General features: G+C 47.0%; 1 long non-coding RNA gene and 4 other non-coding genes across 18 annotated transcripts in view; all 5 read right to left on the bottom strand.

Annotated features, from left to right (window-relative positions):
* The window catches only part of LOC128117654 (uncharacterized), a 55,093-nt gene extending 45,973 nt beyond the window's left edge, over window positions 1–9,120 (bottom strand). For 2 of the 14 annotated variants that reach the window (XR_008220865.1, XR_008220867.1), the window contains exons 1-2: window positions 8,705–9,120; window positions 4,698–7,708 (exon numbers count right to left, since the gene is read on the bottom strand). This is a non-coding gene — a long non-coding RNA (uncharacterized LOC128117654). The other 12 variants (XR_008220866.1, XR_008220869.1, XR_008220877.1 and 9 more) reach the window with 11 other exon arrangements.
* LOC128118052 (U2 spliceosomal RNA) lies at window positions 1,706–1,896 on the bottom strand. Its single transcript, XR_008220979.1, has one exon. It is a non-coding gene; the product is annotated as a U2 spliceosomal RNA (small nuclear RNA).
* Window positions 4,356–4,546, bottom strand: LOC128118051 (U2 spliceosomal RNA). The gene has a single exon (XR_008220978.1). It is a non-coding gene; the product is annotated as a U2 spliceosomal RNA (small nuclear RNA).
* LOC128118050 (U2 spliceosomal RNA) lies at window positions 8,363–8,553 on the bottom strand. The gene has a single exon (XR_008220977.1). It is a non-coding gene; the product is annotated as a U2 spliceosomal RNA (small nuclear RNA).
* Window positions 9,121–15,829: 6,709 nt separating the features above from the next.
* On the bottom strand, window positions 15,830–16,020 carry LOC128118054 (U2 spliceosomal RNA). The gene has a single exon (XR_008220981.1). It is a non-coding gene; the product is annotated as a U2 spliceosomal RNA (small nuclear RNA).
* Window positions 16,021–16,578: the final 558 nt, after the last annotated feature.

The following is a 16,578-nucleotide window of genomic DNA, read 5'->3' as shown; positions in this document are numbered from 1 at the left end:
GACATAAATCTAGAAATATCTGGGAAAAGGCAATCTCAACTGTGGAATTACCTCCATGAGACTGGCCTGTGGGCATGTCTGTGAGGGCATTTTCTTGAGTAATGATCGATGTGGGGGGATCCAGCCCATTGTGGCAGGTGTCACTCCTGTGCAGGTGATCTTGGGCAGCATATAAAAGCAAGGTGGAGCTGGAGAGATGGCGCAGAGGTTAAGAGCTCTTGCAGAGGACCCAGGTTCAATTCCAAGCACCCACATGGCAGCTCACAACTATCTGTAACCCTGGTTCCAGGAAATCTGACACCTTCACACAGGCATACATTCGGACAAAACACCAAAGCACAATAAATAGGACATTAAAAAATAAAAAAGAGGCAGGCCGTGGTGGCACACACCTTTAATCTCCGCATTTGGGAGGCAGAGGCAGGCCAATCTCTGTGAGTGCAAGGCTGGCATGGTCTACAAAGTGAGTTCCAGGACAGCCAGGGCTGTTACACATTGAACCCTATCTCGAAAGACCATTAATAAATAAATAAATAAATCCCACAATCTCAGTAATTGGAAGGACCGTGTATTTAGGCGCAGCCTGAGCTACATTACATTCTGCCTTAAAACATCACCAACAACAATCAATCAACCAATCAGTCATCATCATTATCACAACAGAAATTCTATTGGCACAAATGTGCTTAGAGTTCCATCAAGGCTTTGGGGTTTCTCACAACACATACAAAAAAATGAACGCCCTGATTTCCAGGCTAGGCTTTTCCTGAGGGGAATTCAGGTAGTCTGAGGCTGTCTTGAACTTGCTATCCAACTGCGGATTACACTGAGCTGCTGATCTAGCCTCTCCTTTCCAGAATACAGAAATGGAGTCACGCTCCCCCCCCCCCCATTTAAGAGGTTTTTTGTTTGTTTGTTTGTTTTGTTTTGTTTTTTTGAGACAGGGTTTCTCTGTTTCTCTGTGTAGCTTTGCGCCTTTCCTGGAACTCACTCTGTAGCCCAGGCTGGCCTCGAACTCATAGAGATTCACCTGGCTCTGCCTCCCGAGTGCTGGGATTAAAGGCGTGCCACGATGCCCTGCTAAGAGTTTTTTTGTTTGTTTGGATGCATGCTTCCTACAATTTCTAATTTTGTGTCACCTTGCAGCCATCACCTGCTTAATATTCATGAAAAGGTAGAGGGTGACATGTAGACCCAGGTTTATGCACAGTTTTGTCAGATATGAGGATATTGGGGAGTATAGAATCCTTGGTATTGTTGGAGAGCTGGCTTTGATAGATGTGTCTTACACTGATTGCCTTCTCTTTGGAAAGGCGTTTGTTCTGGCAGTAAAGTTGCAACAGTGCAGTCTGTTGTGAAGGCACAGCAAAAATACAGAAACGCACTTCCTAGAAAAAGGAGGCAATATCTACTTGACAAGCCTATTGTGTTTGTACAGGACCATAGAGGAAACACCTTAGAGTTAAGAGACTGAGGCCAGGCTGGCTACAGTGTGAGAACAATCGTGACATCAGGAGTGCTGAACACCATCGGGAAGACCAGTACTGTAAACACCTACACAGATGATGTGCCAAGAAACATGCAGACAACCCAGGATTACAGTTACGGGGCTCAGTACTGTCACCAAAAGAGGAAATAAAATATGGAAACCACTCACAAGGAGAAAACGGAATATGAAGTGATTCTTACATTTAACAAAACTCTTAGGGTGTGCACCGTTCCCGGAGACACTGCAATACCAGGTCGATGCGTGGAGTGGACGGAGCAAGCTCCTACACCAACTCCCAAATACAAAAATCCATTTAATATGCTGTCCTCGGGTAGAGGACGTATCAGATATTAAACTGATAAGAACAGATACTACACTTGATCTTAGCCAAAAGGCCGAGAAGCGATACCCGACCACCCGCGCGCAGCCCGGCTCCGCGCCCTCCACCCACAAGGACCTCGTGGTCACCGCTCGCAACCCTCGCTCCCGGCTCTTCCCCGCGCCTCCTCCCGCGTCCCGTCCGCGTCCGCGTCCTCGGCCCCTCCCTCGCCCTCTCACCTCCCACAGCGTCAGCCCCAAACGCCACGACCCCCGCGCTCCCGGCATTCCCGCGCGCGCCCGCCGCGTCTGATTTGCATGTCCCGCCCCCTCACGAGGGGCGTGGCTGCACCGGGCCTCCTCCCCACGGTTTCCGTATGACCCACAGGCAGGCTCGCATCCACCGAAAACAGAAGTTTCCAAAACGGGCAGGTGCATGGCCAGATGCACCTGAGAGCTACGGAGGCAGGAGGGTGGCTGAAGGGCGACGGTTTGCCCTGTTGAGTGACTAGCTCTGAGTCCCATGAGCGAAGTAGGGAGACTGGAATCCCAGCGATTTTCTCTTGTTTCCACAATGTTGTCAAGGCAAACTTATTTATATAGGTAAAAACCGTAATAAATGTTGAAAAATAAGAGTTGTATTTATTGAAATTCCTTAATAAAATGTGTGATGTCTTTGAACTTTACAATCGTTTTCTGGCTAAAAATACTGATGCTGGGGACTGAAGAGATGGCTCAGCGGTTAAGAGCACTGGCTGCCCTTCCAGAGGACCAGAGTTCAATTCCCAGCACCCACATGGCAGCTCACAACTGTCTGTAACTCCTGTTCCAGGAGATCTGACACCTTCACACCAATGCACATTAAATAAATAAATAAAAATACTAATGCTTAATAGGATCAAATGCAATAATGAAGCAAAGATCAATGATATTTGGCACATGGTAGGGAAGAGTGGACTCCCTACTCTATTAGCAGAGCCCTTAATAGGCTGAAAAAAAACACCCCAAGACACCCCAAGACCAAGTTCTCAGCACACATATTTTCCCCAGAGGGACAGAGGGCAGGAAGTGAGAGACAATGACAGATTAAAGGACTCAGAAGAAGGGGAAGGGAACGAGGAAGAGGGGGAAGGGAAGGGGCGTTTGTCTCGGAGGATAAAGGACTGCCTCTGTGGCGGTTTATAAGGGTAAAATGGGAAACCTCGGGTTAGGATGAGGTCTTTAATTTTAACGGCCATGTTCATTAGGTGATCCAGAGGGGGCTTTTGACTGCTGGACTTCAATACTTTGATAGCTGGACCTTGGTAGTCAGCCTCAGGAGAAGGAAGTGGCCAAATAAGGGAACAGACCGTGAGAGTTAGCTTTAGAATGGAATCTAACGGTCTTTAGCAAGACAGAGGGAACTGGGAAGGGCAAGGCCTGCCAGAGCCATGTTTACCATGCTAGAGCTCTAGAGTACCAGCCTTAAGAATGATGTCACTTGTGTTTGCAACAGCCTAAGTGACTTCTCTGGTGTCTTAGGAAGAGGCCAGTCCTGACTCCCACGGACCCTATGTTTTCTTAGACATTTTCCCTAGATCCTATCCTGGGTACTACCTCCTTGCTTGTGGGTCATTACCTAATCTTTGAGAAACACACTTTTATCATGAACAGGAAGGAATCTAGTTTGTCTTTAGATGGCTTTCAAGCCTAAGACAGAGGCAGGCTGGTTTATCAATGTGGTACTAAACATTTGGTAAATGGAATACTTCTGGAGGTCACAGTTGTCTGTGTAAAGATCTGATAAAGTATGCATACTTTAAAAGCATGATTATTCAATGCATATCTTGTAGAGTTCTAACAGATTTGGGGCACAGAGATGCAGTTCCTTGTGGGGTCTGTTCTTTCTGTCAGATGGCAGTATCTCCTCGGACACACACACACACACACACACACACACACACACACACACAAGCTTTTTTTCTTTTTTCTTTTCTTTTCTTTTTTTTGATACGAATCAACGAGAAACCAGTGCCATACAGCACATACAGGCAATCTGGGCTTTGCATTTGAGGGAGGGAAATACTTGTTTGGGAGCATGAGGAACCTGGAAATAAAATACATGAACAGAACAACCATGGCTTCCTTCTTGCCTAGTCTCTGTACAGCATGCTTGTCAAGGGGTTCTTCAAGAATGCACTTCCCCGGTCACAGTTTATAATATCCATTTCAACCTGAGTGCTAGGAATGACACCCCACTATGGAAAATATGTGTCCTACTCTACTCCTTAGCCCTGCTTCCTTAGTCAAGTTCCCTTGACTTCACCTTGCCTCAAAAGAAACAGGCACACACAAGAAGCAAGTACCATTAAAAAACGTCAGTAGTAAATGACCTTGGTTTCCTCCCTCAAACCTATTAATCTCAGGTACAATCAACTAACACTACACAAATAATCCTTAATCTCCTTGGTCCTCGTGAAGCGGCTCCTTTAAGTAGCATGGATTTGGCAAAAACACACTAAATGTAAAGTAACAAAGAAACTCTTTTATTGAACCGAGCTTGTCCCCCGAGGGGTGCACCGTTCCCGGAGACACTGCAATACCAGGTCGATGCATGGAGTGGACGGAGCAAGCTCCTAGACCAACTCCCAAATCCAAAAATCCATTTAATATGGTGTCCTCGAGCAGAGGACGTATCAGATATTAAACTGATAAGAACAGATACTACACTTGATCTTAGCCAAAAGGCCGAGAAGCGATACCCAACTGCCAGCGCGCAGCCCGGCTCCGCGCCCTCCACCCACAAGGACCTCGTGGTCACCGCGCGCAACCCTCGCTCCCGGCTCTTCCCCGCGCCTCCTCCCGCGTCCCGTCCGCGTCCGCGTCCTCGGCCCCTCCCTCGCCCTCTCACCTCCCACAGCGTCAGCCACAAACTCCACGACCCCCGCGCTCCCGGCATTCCCGCGCGCGCCGGCCGCGTCTGATTTGCATGCCCCGCCCCCTGACGAGGGGCGTGGCGACCTGAAAGTGAGCTCCCTGGGGCCCCTCCTCCCCACAGCCTCCCGGTGCTGCACGGGCCGGCTCGCATCCAAGATGCACCTGAGGACGCTGGCCGAAGGACGGACCTACTTTTCCTAGTTGGCGGTCGGCTGACGGACCAAGATCTTCTGTTGAGGGGCTGGCTCTGAGTCCCGTGAGCGGAGTAGAGGGGCTGGGGTCCCAGCGATTGATTTTCTGTTAAGTGTGTCCACAGTGTTGTGGAAATTCAGTGTGACTGGATTTATGTTGAGGTCTTTGATGCACTTGGACTTGAGTTTTGTGCATGGTGACAGATATGGATCTATTTGTAATCTTTTACATATTGACATCCAGTTATGCCAGCACCGTTTGTTGAAGATACTTTCTTTTTTTCCATTGTATAGTTTTGGCTTCTTTGTCAAAAATCAGATGTTCCTATGTGTGTGGATTGATGTCAGGGTCTTCAGTTGGATTCCATTGGTCCGTATGTCGGTTTTTAGACCAGCACCAAGCTGTTTTTATTACTATAGTTCTAGAGTAGAGCTTGAGGTCAGGGATGGTGATGCTTCCGGAGGTTGCTTTATCATACAGGATTCTTTTAGCTATCCTGGGTCTTTTGTTTTTCCATATGAAGTTGAGTATTTTTCTTTCCAAGTCTGTGAAGAATTGTGTTGGGATTTTGATGGGGATTGCATTGACTCTGTAGATTGCTTTTGGTAAGATTGCCATTTTTACTATGTTAATCCTACCTGTTCATGAGCATGGGAGATCCTTCCATGATATCTTCTTCAATTTCTTTCTTTAGAGATTTAAAGTTCTTATCAAAAAGGTCCTTCACTTGTTTAGTTAGTGTTACCCCAAGGTATTTTATATCATTTGTGGATATTATAAAGGGTGATGTTTCTCTGACTTCTTTCTCAGCCCTTTTATCATTTGTGTATAGGAGGGCTACTGATTTTTTTGAGTTGATCTTGTATCCTGCCACTTTACTGAAGGAGTTTATCAGCTGTAGGAGTTCCCTGGTAGAATTTTTGGGGTCACTTATGTATACTACCATATCATCTGCAAACAGTGAAAGTTTGATTTCTTCCTTTCCGATTTGTATCCCTTTGATCTCCTTTTGTTGTCTTATTGCTCTAGCTAAAACTTCAAGTACTGTATTGAATAAATATGGGGAGAGTGGACAGCCTTGTGTTGTTCCTGATCTTAGTGGAATCGCCCTGAGTTTCTCTCCGTTTAATTTCATGGTGGCTGTTGGCTTGCTGTAAATTGCCTTTAATATGTTTAGGAATGTTCCTTGTATTCCTGATCTCTCTAAGACCTTTCTCATGAAGGGGTGTTGGATTTTGTCAAAGGCTTTTTTCAGCATCTAATGAGATGGTCATGTGGTTTTTTTCTTTCAGATTGTTTATATGGTGTATTACATTGACAGATTTTCATAAGTTGAACCATCCTTGCATCCATGGGATGAAACCTACTTGGTCATGGTGAATAATTTTTTTTTTTTTGATGTGTTCTTGGATTCGGTTTGCCAAATCAACGATCCTGGGCTTTTTTTTTGGCGGGGGGGAGACTTTTCATGACTGTTTCTATTTCTTTAGGGGTTATATGTCTATTTAAATAGTTTATCTGGTCTTGGTTTAATTTTGGTGTGTGGTATCTATCCAGAAAATTGTCCATTTCTTCCAGATTTTGCAATTTTGTGGAGTATAGGTTTTTGAAGTATGACCTGAGGATTCTCTGGAATTCCTCCTTGTCTGTTGTTATGTCTCCCTTTTCATTTCTGATTTTGTTAATTTGGGTGCTCTCTCTTGGCCTTTTGGTTAATTCTATTTCGTTGATTTCAGCTCTCAATTTGATTACTTCCTGGCATCAATTTCTCCTGGGTGAGTTTGTTTCCTTTTATTCTAGAGCTTTCAGGTGTGCTGTTAAGTCATTGGTATGAGTTTCTCCATCTTCTTTATGTGTGCATTTAGAGCTATGAATTTTCCTCTCAGCACTGCTTTTCACAGTGTCCCATAAGTTTTGGTATGTTGTACTTTCATTTTCATTGAATTCTAGGAAATCTTTAATTTCTTTCTTTATTTTTTCCTTGACCCATTGGTGTTTCAGGTGGGCACTATTCAGTTTCCATGCGATTGTAGGCTTTCTATAATTTTTGTTTAAACAACACTGTTCAATGCATATCTGGTAGAATTCCTACAGGGCCCAGTAGGATCACAGAGTGGCAGTTCCTTGTGGGGTTAGATCTTTCTGTCAGATGGTAGCATCTCCATGGGCACACACACACACACACACAGACACAGACACACACACACACACAAGCACAGTCACTAGTAGTGCACAAGGAGCTGTGGGAGTCCATTTCCCTGTGACAGGAGAAAGAGCATAGAAGATCTGGGCTGCCTTTTGCCTTCCCAGGGCCATGTCTCTGTTCTTATAGCTGATTTTCCTTAGGAAACCATCCCTCTCCTGCTCTTAGTTCAATGTCTCCATTCTTCCTGACTCCCAGTTCCTCTTCACTTGAGGGGATGTGCATGAGACTGGCATGTGTTCTGAAGCCTAGTTCCTTCCATCTGCACAGTCCATCAGGTCTGTTGTTGGCCAACAAGGGTCAGGCCCAGACCTTTTGGTTGGATTGCTGGGGAGGAGGAGCTGTTCTCTGAGTTCACAGAAAAGACATGCAGGACAGGCTACAAGACTCATGAGAGTGCCACCAATGAACTCATCCCTGGAGGAGAGCAGAGGAATTGCAGATGTGCACGATCACATTATTTTGTTGGTTTGTTTGTTTGTTTTTGTTTTTGATAGGAATCAACCAGAAACCAGTGCTGTATATCACATCCAGGCTTTCTGGGCTTTGCATTGGAGAGAGGGAAATTCTTGTTTGGGAACATGAAGAGCCTGGAAATAAAAGACACAAACAAAACAACCATGGCTTACCTATTCTCTGTACAGCATGCTTGTCAATGGGGTTCTTCAGGAATGCACTTGTACTTGTCACAACTTATAATACCCATTGCAATTTCAACGTGAGTGCTAGGAATGACACCCTACTATGAAAAGTATGTGTCCTAGTCCTTAGCTCTGTTTCCACACGTATATCAAAGTAAGAGGCACACACAAAAATCAAGTACCATTAAAATAAACGACATTGTAAATGACCTTGGTTTCTTCCCTCAAACCTATTAACCTCAGGCACAACCAACTAACACTACACAGATAATCCTTAGGATCTTTTTCGTTAATGAAGAGGTTCTTTTAGTAGCATGGATGTGGCTCTTGATGTTTCAAAGCTACACATGGAAATTTCTGAAGGAAGCTAGAAAGACAAAGGTAGGACAGTAAATGGAAAACCTCTGCTAACATGGTATAAAAAGTCAATGTGGGAATGGAGGAGTACACTAGATTTTCCCCTGTCAAGACCTAAACTACCAGACCTAAACTACAAGAGTCGCAAAAAAAAAAAAATTACACTCAGAAGTATGATGACATACCAGTAACACACTAAATGTCAAGTAACAAAGAAACTCTTTTCTTTAACCGAGCTTGTCCCCCGAGGGGTGCACCGTTCCCGGAGACACTGCAATACCAGGTCGATGCGTGGAGTGGACGGAGCAAGCTCCTAGACCAACTCCCAAATCCAAAAATCCATTTAATATGGTGTCCTCGGATAGAGGACGTATCAGATATTAAACTGATAAGAACAGATACTACACTTGATCTTAGCCAAAAGGCCGAGAAGCGATACCCAACCGCCAGCGCGCAGCCCGGCTCCGCGCCCTCCACCCACAAGGACCTCGTGGTCACCGCGCGCAACCCTCGCTCCCGGCTCTTCCCCGCGCCTCCTCCCGCGTCCCGTCCGCGTCCGCGTCCTCGGCCCCTCCCTCGCCCTCTCACCTCCCACAGCGTCAGCCCCGAACTCCACGACCCCCGCGCTCCCGGCATTCCCGCGCGCGCCGGCCGCATCTGATTTGCATGTCCCGCCCCCCGACGAGGGGCGTGGCTCCACCAAGGGGATTCAACATCATCTCCCGCATCTGTGGACAACAGGCTCACACGAGGTACACATGCAGCAAAAACATCCATACACATAAAATGAATCTTATAAAAACGTTCCTGGCCTCACTGAATATCAGAATATCTGGAACAGTAGAGTGGAGCAGGGTTGAAGAATAAGATTTTAAACAGATTTAAGCCCAGGAGTTAATAGGCGTGCAGGAAAAGGTTATCGCACACCCAAGTGTGATGTGGGTCTCTCAAGATAGTTTCCTGCATGTCTTAGCAGTAGCAGTGTATGTGATTTTTGTCTCCTGAAAGTATGTTGTTTAAGAAATTTGTCAAGATCACCGCACATCTCCTTTCAGAGCGGTTGTGGGGTGGCTTGGATAGGATGACCATCTAAAAGATGAAAACAACGGTCACAAAGGTTGCCCAAGGGCTAAGATATGCCTGTCACTGTACGATTTTTCTTGTGAAATGTACGTGTTCTTTCCTTCTGGGAAAGGGGAAGGTTCATGGCTACTTTAATGTTCTTATTTGTGATACCTGTATGTAGGAATAGAGTCTCATGTAGGCAAGGGTTGCTGTTGATTATGCTTGAATTACTGACTCTAAACTGGCAACAAAACAAAACAAAACAAAACAAACAAACAAAAAAAAAAACACCTTTAACTGGACTCCGGGAAGAAACCTCCATGCCCTTTCCAAGTCCCCATAATTTCCCCCTTTCTCCCACCAGTTTTTTTTTTCCTCCCTCCACAGGATTTCTCTGTGTATCCCTGGCTGCCCTGGAACTTGCTCTGTAGACCAAGGTGGCCTCAAACTCAAGGATTCACCTGCCTCTGCCTCCTGAGAGCTGGGATTAAGGGCATGCACCTAGGACTCCAGACCCTCCTTCTTTCTATCCCAGGTATTTATAGAAAGTAAGGATCCATCGCTATTCCCAATGACACCCTGCCCCGTTGTGCTCTGAACTCAGTGACGAATCTCACCAGGGTTTATCTTAGTGTGCCTGCCCTTGCTCTGTGCTTGGTGTATTGTATGTGGTGGTAACCATCTGTTGGGTGACTAGAGCGTAGGTATGTGGTAATGTGTAGGTACTGATCAGAGAGGATTTGGGAGGCTGCTGGCCTGGTGCAGGGGGAAGAAGGCAGATGTAGCAGTTAGTGGCATAGTATTAGGGCTAACACCTGGGACTGCTCTAAGAGAAGGTTAGGGGCCAAGGTCAAGCCCCCAGGAGAGAAAGAGATGTTTCTTCCACAGAGATAACCTCGGAGTTTGTCAGTGTTCTAAAACGTTAAGAATACCCGAATGAAAAGGTGGTATAATTTTTGAGCCAACATCAAAGATCCCGGGAGCACACATTCCACAGCATGACCTCTGGGAGGTGTGTTTCCCTCTAAGGGGATTGCGTGAAACCTTTCCTGCTGTTTTCCGTCGGGACAGAGGCTACACTTTAATGTACCACTGTCTCAGACAGGAATTGCAGCTCTGCAGTTACTGGCCTGGTTTTCTGGCAGTGGCCCGGCTGTTTCCAAAGCCCTGGCCTATGTCACTGCCACCAAATGTAGCTCTTAATTAGATCTCTGTTGTTCTACTTGTCAATAAGACTCGGGAGTCAGAGGCTGGGGTGAAAACCTGCTATCTCAGAGAAGCTGAGGAGCAAGTAGCTGACATTCCCTCTTTGCTGGGTATCTCTGGAAGGGAGCTTCCTTCCATTATGTCAAAATCCAAAAGAACACAAAACAAAAATGCCACTCAAGTCCCTCCCTGCAAACTTCCTGTTCATTTCTCTATCTATCCGTCCTCCAGACGCCCTCTGACTGTCTATGATTACTTTCTGTCATCTAGTTGCTAACTCGGCCTCCTGACCCAAGGTTCATTTTATTTAATTAATGCAAATGAAAACTTGGGGTTCACAGTGTGATTGAATGTCCCACAACATGTTCCAGTCCCAAGAAGGAAGCAGAGAGTGGAGTTTGATGTTACAGTCCTCCAATCCTACCTCTTGAGAGGTGAAGTGTGGGGGAACAGTAGAGGTTTCTGGGGGACCAGCCCCCACACTTATTTACCTCAGGGACTCTTGAGGAATGAGGAATAAGAGGCTTAGTTAGAAATAGAGGGGAGAGAAAACAGAGAAACACAGGATAGACTCGGGTGGGCCTGGGTCTTTATCCAACCGGGCTCAGGACTTTATTCCAAAGGTCTATTTATAACAATGCCAAGGGGTGGAGCAAAAGACCTCCCCCTTGCTAGTTACAAAACACCTACACTCAGGCCCGTGGTCCAATCATCCACTCTATTCTGACCTGCTGGGTAAAGCCACTAGGAAAATGGCCTCCCACAGGGTCCAGGGACGGGGGTGGGGGGGTAGGGGTGGGTGATGGAGGGGTGGGTAAAGGGCAGGCACTATCAGGTAGGCAACAAACTAAAGCTGGGATCCGCAGAGGATTTAGGCGCTTCATTCCAGACTGAAGATTTAGAGACCTGAGGTTCCTTGAGTCTCCTACACTCAACAAGATTTCATGTAGCAGTCAGAGAGACCCTGTGTTCAACCTAGAGGCTGGTGTAACTGCCTGTCAGAGGAGCAGAAATAGTCCTGGACAACCCAGACTACTACTACTACTACATCATTTCTCCTCTTCCTCCTCCTCCTCCTCCTCTTCCTCCTCCTCCTCCTCCTCCTCCTCCTCCTCCTCCTCCTCCTCTTCCTCCTCCTCCTCCTCCTGTTTGTTCTCTTCCTCCTCCTCCTTCTTTTTCTCCTTCTTCTCTTTTCTTCATCCTCCTCTTTTTCTTCTTTTCTATTTTGGTTTTTTGAGACAGGATGTAGTCCTGGCTGTCCTGGAACTTGCTTTGTAGACCAAGTTTGAACTCACAGACATCCTCCTGTCTCTGTCTCCTGAGTGCCGAGATTAAAGGTGTACACCCCCACTGCCTGGCTATAGACTTCTTTGTAACATTAGATCTCTCCACAGAGTCACAACACTCTCATAAAAAACAAACAAACAAAAAACCACTGAGCCATCCCCCACAGTCAGTAAGTATGTCCTAGGCCAGCCAGCCTCCATGGCAGCTCAAGGACAAAGCCTAGGACTTGTCCAGGCCTGCCCAAAAATGGACAAAGGTAACCCCCAACTGACTCTAGCCAATTAAAAGTTACTACCATGAAAAAAAAAAAAAAAAACCAAAAAACCAACCGGCTGGACACTCAAAGGTAGGCTCTCTGGAGGAACTTTCATCTCAGCGAAGCCATCATAGGTCTACATCACAACCCAGTCAGTCGTATTTCCCCTACAGGACAGAGCTGGCTCTTACTACCCAACAAAAGAACAAGAAAACCCTGGGCACTGGGTTCTGAATGCCTGTTTAGGCTGGTGCCCTCCCATGGTGGTTTATTTAGTTCATTCAAAAACTTAGGGGGCTGGAGAGATGGCTCAGAGGTTAAGAGCACTGACTGCTCTTCCAGAGGTCCTGAGTTCAATTCCCAGCAACCACGTGGTGGCTTACAACCATCTGTAATGACATCTGGCGCCCTCCTCTGGCCTGCAGACATACATATAAGCAGAACACTGTATTCGTAATAAATAAATCTAAAAGGAAAAAATAAAAATAAATAAAAAAAACAATCAAGTTCTCATGATTGCACAGGTTCATTTTAAAAAGGAAGAAAGGAAGAAAGGAAACTCTTGGAGTGGTGGTAGTGTCATCCAGGGCCTGTGTCAGGAACACAAGAGTCCTCCAGTTTGGAAACTAAAGAGTATCACCCTTAACATTTCACTAATCACACCATCTTAATGGAAATGTATCGTCCATGAATGAAATTGGTATTGAAGGATTTGATTTACCTAGATAACAGAGTTTCCGGTACTCACAGAAACACACAGGCATTTCCCCTGTGGTCTTAAGGCAGGTTTTACTTATTTCCTCAATCCCTGCCCCCACCTTGTCACAGTCACCTATGTTTTACTGTTCTATGTGGTCTGTTGCCTTGGTGACAATCCACTCTGCCTGTAGCCCTGGAATTGTGTAGGTAGTTCTAATTCACTGTATGGTGAGGTTAAAATACTAAAAAGTATTTGCTAACTGAACTCCAGTCATGGCCCCGGTTGCTTCCATGGGAGTAGGAAGGGGTGAGGTCATGGTGGTTAGCAGGGTCTGTTGTGATTGCTCGTTAGGTCTGTCAAGGGCTGTGCAATTGTGCCGATTTCAGGAACAGGAGACACAGGCTTGTATATAATTCAGTCTGACCATTGCAGCAGGTTAGCACATTTGTGCATGGTTACCAACCCCTTAAAGGGGATTTACATCTCAGGTAGTTTCTACTTAGTTTTTTTGAGGATTTATTTTCACGTGTGTAGGTGTTTTGCCTGCATGTGTGTATGTAATACCACCTGCATGCAGTGACTATAGAGGCTAGAAGAGGGAGTCTGATTTCCTGGGACTAGCGTTACGGGAGGTTGAGAGCCACCATGTGGATGTTGGGAGCAGAACCCTGGCCCTCTGGAAGAGCAGCCAGTGTGCTTACCTCCTAAGCAAGTACTCTAGTATCTTAAAGATTTATTTACAGGTGTATGTGTGTGTTTGCATGAGTTTATGTGTACCATGTGCATTCAGGTGTCCTTGGGAAGCTCTAGGGTCATCAGATGTGAGAGCTGGGAACAGAACCCAGCTCCTCAGCAAGAATAGTAAGTCCTCTTAACCAGTAAACCATCTCTCCATCCCTAGATTTTGTTTTTCTTTTGTTTTGTTTTTCGGAGCTGAGGACTGAACCCAGGGCCTTGCGCTTGCTAGGCAAGTACTCTACCGATGAGCTAAATCCCCAACCCTGGTTTTGTTTTTCTTAATGTGGTAGTTGTTTTGTTATCTCTGAATGTAAAATCATTCTTTTCCACAGCAAAAAAGACCATTTTTTATTCCAGTGCTGGGGATTGAATCCAGAGCTTTGACATGCCAGGGAAGAGACACATCAGTGAGCCACATCCCGGATACTTCTTTTTCTTCTTTTACATAGTCCAGTCAGTCAGTGTTTTCTTCCAAGGCTTGTGAATTTTGGTACAAGAGTCCCAACCTAGGATTCCATGTGGACCTCTAAATCTGGCTTCTCCATTAAGATGTCTTGGCCTTGACTCCCTCGAAGGCCAAGGACCTAGGGAATGTCCTGGCTCTCACGAGATTTCAGTGTGGGCTCCATATTTCAGGAAGGGTAACAACAACAACTGTCTTGACACAGTTCACGGTTGTTCTCATCAATGGTAGTGACCCTGCAGGCATAGGCTGTGGGGGAGGGCAAGGGGGGAGGTCTTCTGGGGCAGAGGAAACCCAGCCTATGGATTCGTTGCCTTTCACACACACACACACACACACACCAGACAGGGTTACTCTGTGTAGCCTTGGCTGTCCTGAAACTAGGCTGGCCTAAAATTCTCAGAGATCCACCTGCCTCTGCTCTCAAGTGCTGAGACTAAAGGGATGTGCCACCACCTTCCAGCCTGCCTTCTTTTACTCTGTTTCTCAAGTTGACATTAACTACCAGAAGCCCCTAACACCTGTGGAGTTGTAGTTGATTTAGCTCTGATAATATAGTTAGAATATATACATATATATAGTTGGAATATATAGTTACACACACACATACACACACACACACACACACACACACACACACACACACACACACACACACACATATGCAGTTAAACATGGAAAGAGGGGCTGGAGAGATGGCTCCGTGGTTGGGAGCAGGGGCTGCTCTTCTGGTCAGACCCGGGTGTAGCTAGAGTTTTCCTGCCTGGCCCACGGTCAGGACAAATCTCTCTCACCTGCCAGTCCCACAGCCTCTCAAACCCGACCAAGTAAACAGAGAGACTTATATTGCTTACAAACTGTATGGCCATGGCAGGCTTCTTGCTAACTGTTCTTACAGCTTAAATTAATCCATTTCCATTAATCTATACCTTGCCACGTGGCTCATGGCTTACCGGCATCTTCACATGCTGTTTGTCATCGTGGCGGCTGGCAGTGTCTCTCTGACTCAGCCTTCCACTTCCCAGCTTTATTCTCCTCCTTGTCCCGCCTACACTTCCTGCCTAGCCAATGGCCAATCAGTGTTTTATTTATTGACTAATCAGCAACACATTTGCCATAGAGAACATCCCACAGCACCCAGGTTCAATTCCCAGCACCCACATGGCAGCTCACAACTGTCCCCTTTCCAAGGGAAAAAAGACTACTGAGCAAATATTTCTCCCTAGTTCATAAAAAACAAAACAAAACAAAACAAAAACATGGAAAGAGTATAGAAGATCTCGGCGGCCTTTTGCCTTCCCAGGGCCACGCCTCTTGTGATCACAGCTGGTTTTCCTTAGGAAAACTTCCCTCTCCTGCTCTTAGCCCTTTTCCTGTCTCTCAGCTCCTCTTCACCTGAGCAGTGTGTGAGTGTGCATGAGACCGGCGCCTGCTATGAAGTCTGAGTCCCTCCACCTGCTCAGCCCATGACGGGTCAGGCTCAGGCTCAGCCTGCTGGTTGAGTGATGGAGAAGGAGGTGTTTACTGCGTGCAGAGTTTACAAAACACACATCCACGGCTTTGAAAGCAGAGACACACTTTTTATGAAGAAAAATTAAGGATCTCACTATGCATCATCCCTATCGGGTCTGGAACACTGTAAGGGTCCTGATTTCACAGGAACCCGCCTGCCTTTGCATCCTGGGTGACGGGATTAAAGTGTTGGGACACCACAATTGCTTCCCCGGGTGTATATGGTAATCCAAGCGTGCAGTTAAGGAACCTTGGAGCCCGAAACGCGTAGACATGAAATCAAGAACAACCAAAAACTGTGGCAACTAGAGAAAGTAGAAGACGGCGTTGGGGGCGCACGCCTTTAATCCCAGCACTCGGGAGGCTGAGGCAGGCGGATCTTTGTGAGTTGGAGTTCAGCCTGGGCTACAGAGCGAGTTCCAGGACAGGCGCAAAGTACATCCCTATATGTCGTTTTGTTCTTCCATTTAACCGAGCTTGTTCCCCGAGGGGGGCACCGTTCCCGGAGACACTGCAATACCCGGTCGATGCGTGGAGTGGACGGAGCAAGCTCCTACACCAACTCCCAGATACAAAAATCCATTTAATATGCTGTCCTCAGATAGAGGACGTATCAGATATTAAACTGATAAGAACAGATACTACACTTGATCTTAGCCAAAAGGCCGAGAAGCGATACCCAACCGCCAGCGCGCAGCCCGCCTCCGCGCCTTCCACCCACAAGGACCTCGTGGTCACCGCTCGCAACCCTCGCTCCCGGCTCTTCCCCGCGCCTCCTCCCGCGTCCCGTCCGCGTCCGCGTCCTCGGCCCCTCCCTCGCCCTCTCACCTCCCACAGCGTCAGCCACAAACCCCACGACCCCCGCGCTCCCGGCATTCCCGCGCCCGTGCCCGCCGCATCTGATTTGCATGCCCCGCCCCCTGACGAGGGGCGTGGCGACCTTATAATGAGCTCCCTCCGTGCCGCCTCCCCGCCGCGCTTAGGCGGACTCGGCTGCACTTCCCCTTCGGCCACCGTAGAGAGAAAAATGGGGTGGGTCGGATTGCTTGAGGATCCTGGGAGGCGGACGGTGGCCGAAGTGTGGAATCTACTGTTCTTACTTCGCGAGGGTTGGTTCTGAGTCAGGCCGTCCGCGCTGCGTCCGTGACGCTTCCCCCAGTCCTGAATCTGTGTGTGATTGACACCGTGTTCTCCCGTCTGTCACCTGGTCCCTTTTGCAGAGACCGAGGGCCTCT

This window comes from Peromyscus californicus, unplaced genomic scaffold (genome assembly GCF_007827085.1).
Source record: "Peromyscus californicus insignis strain IS unplaced genomic scaffold, ASM782708v3 Scaffold_21__1_contigs__length_65335640, whole genome shotgun sequence".
In the NCBI taxonomy this organism is placed as follows: domain Eukaryota; kingdom Metazoa; phylum Chordata; class Mammalia; order Rodentia; family Cricetidae; genus Peromyscus; species Peromyscus californicus.
This window is presented reverse-complemented; position numbering and strand designations above follow the sequence as displayed.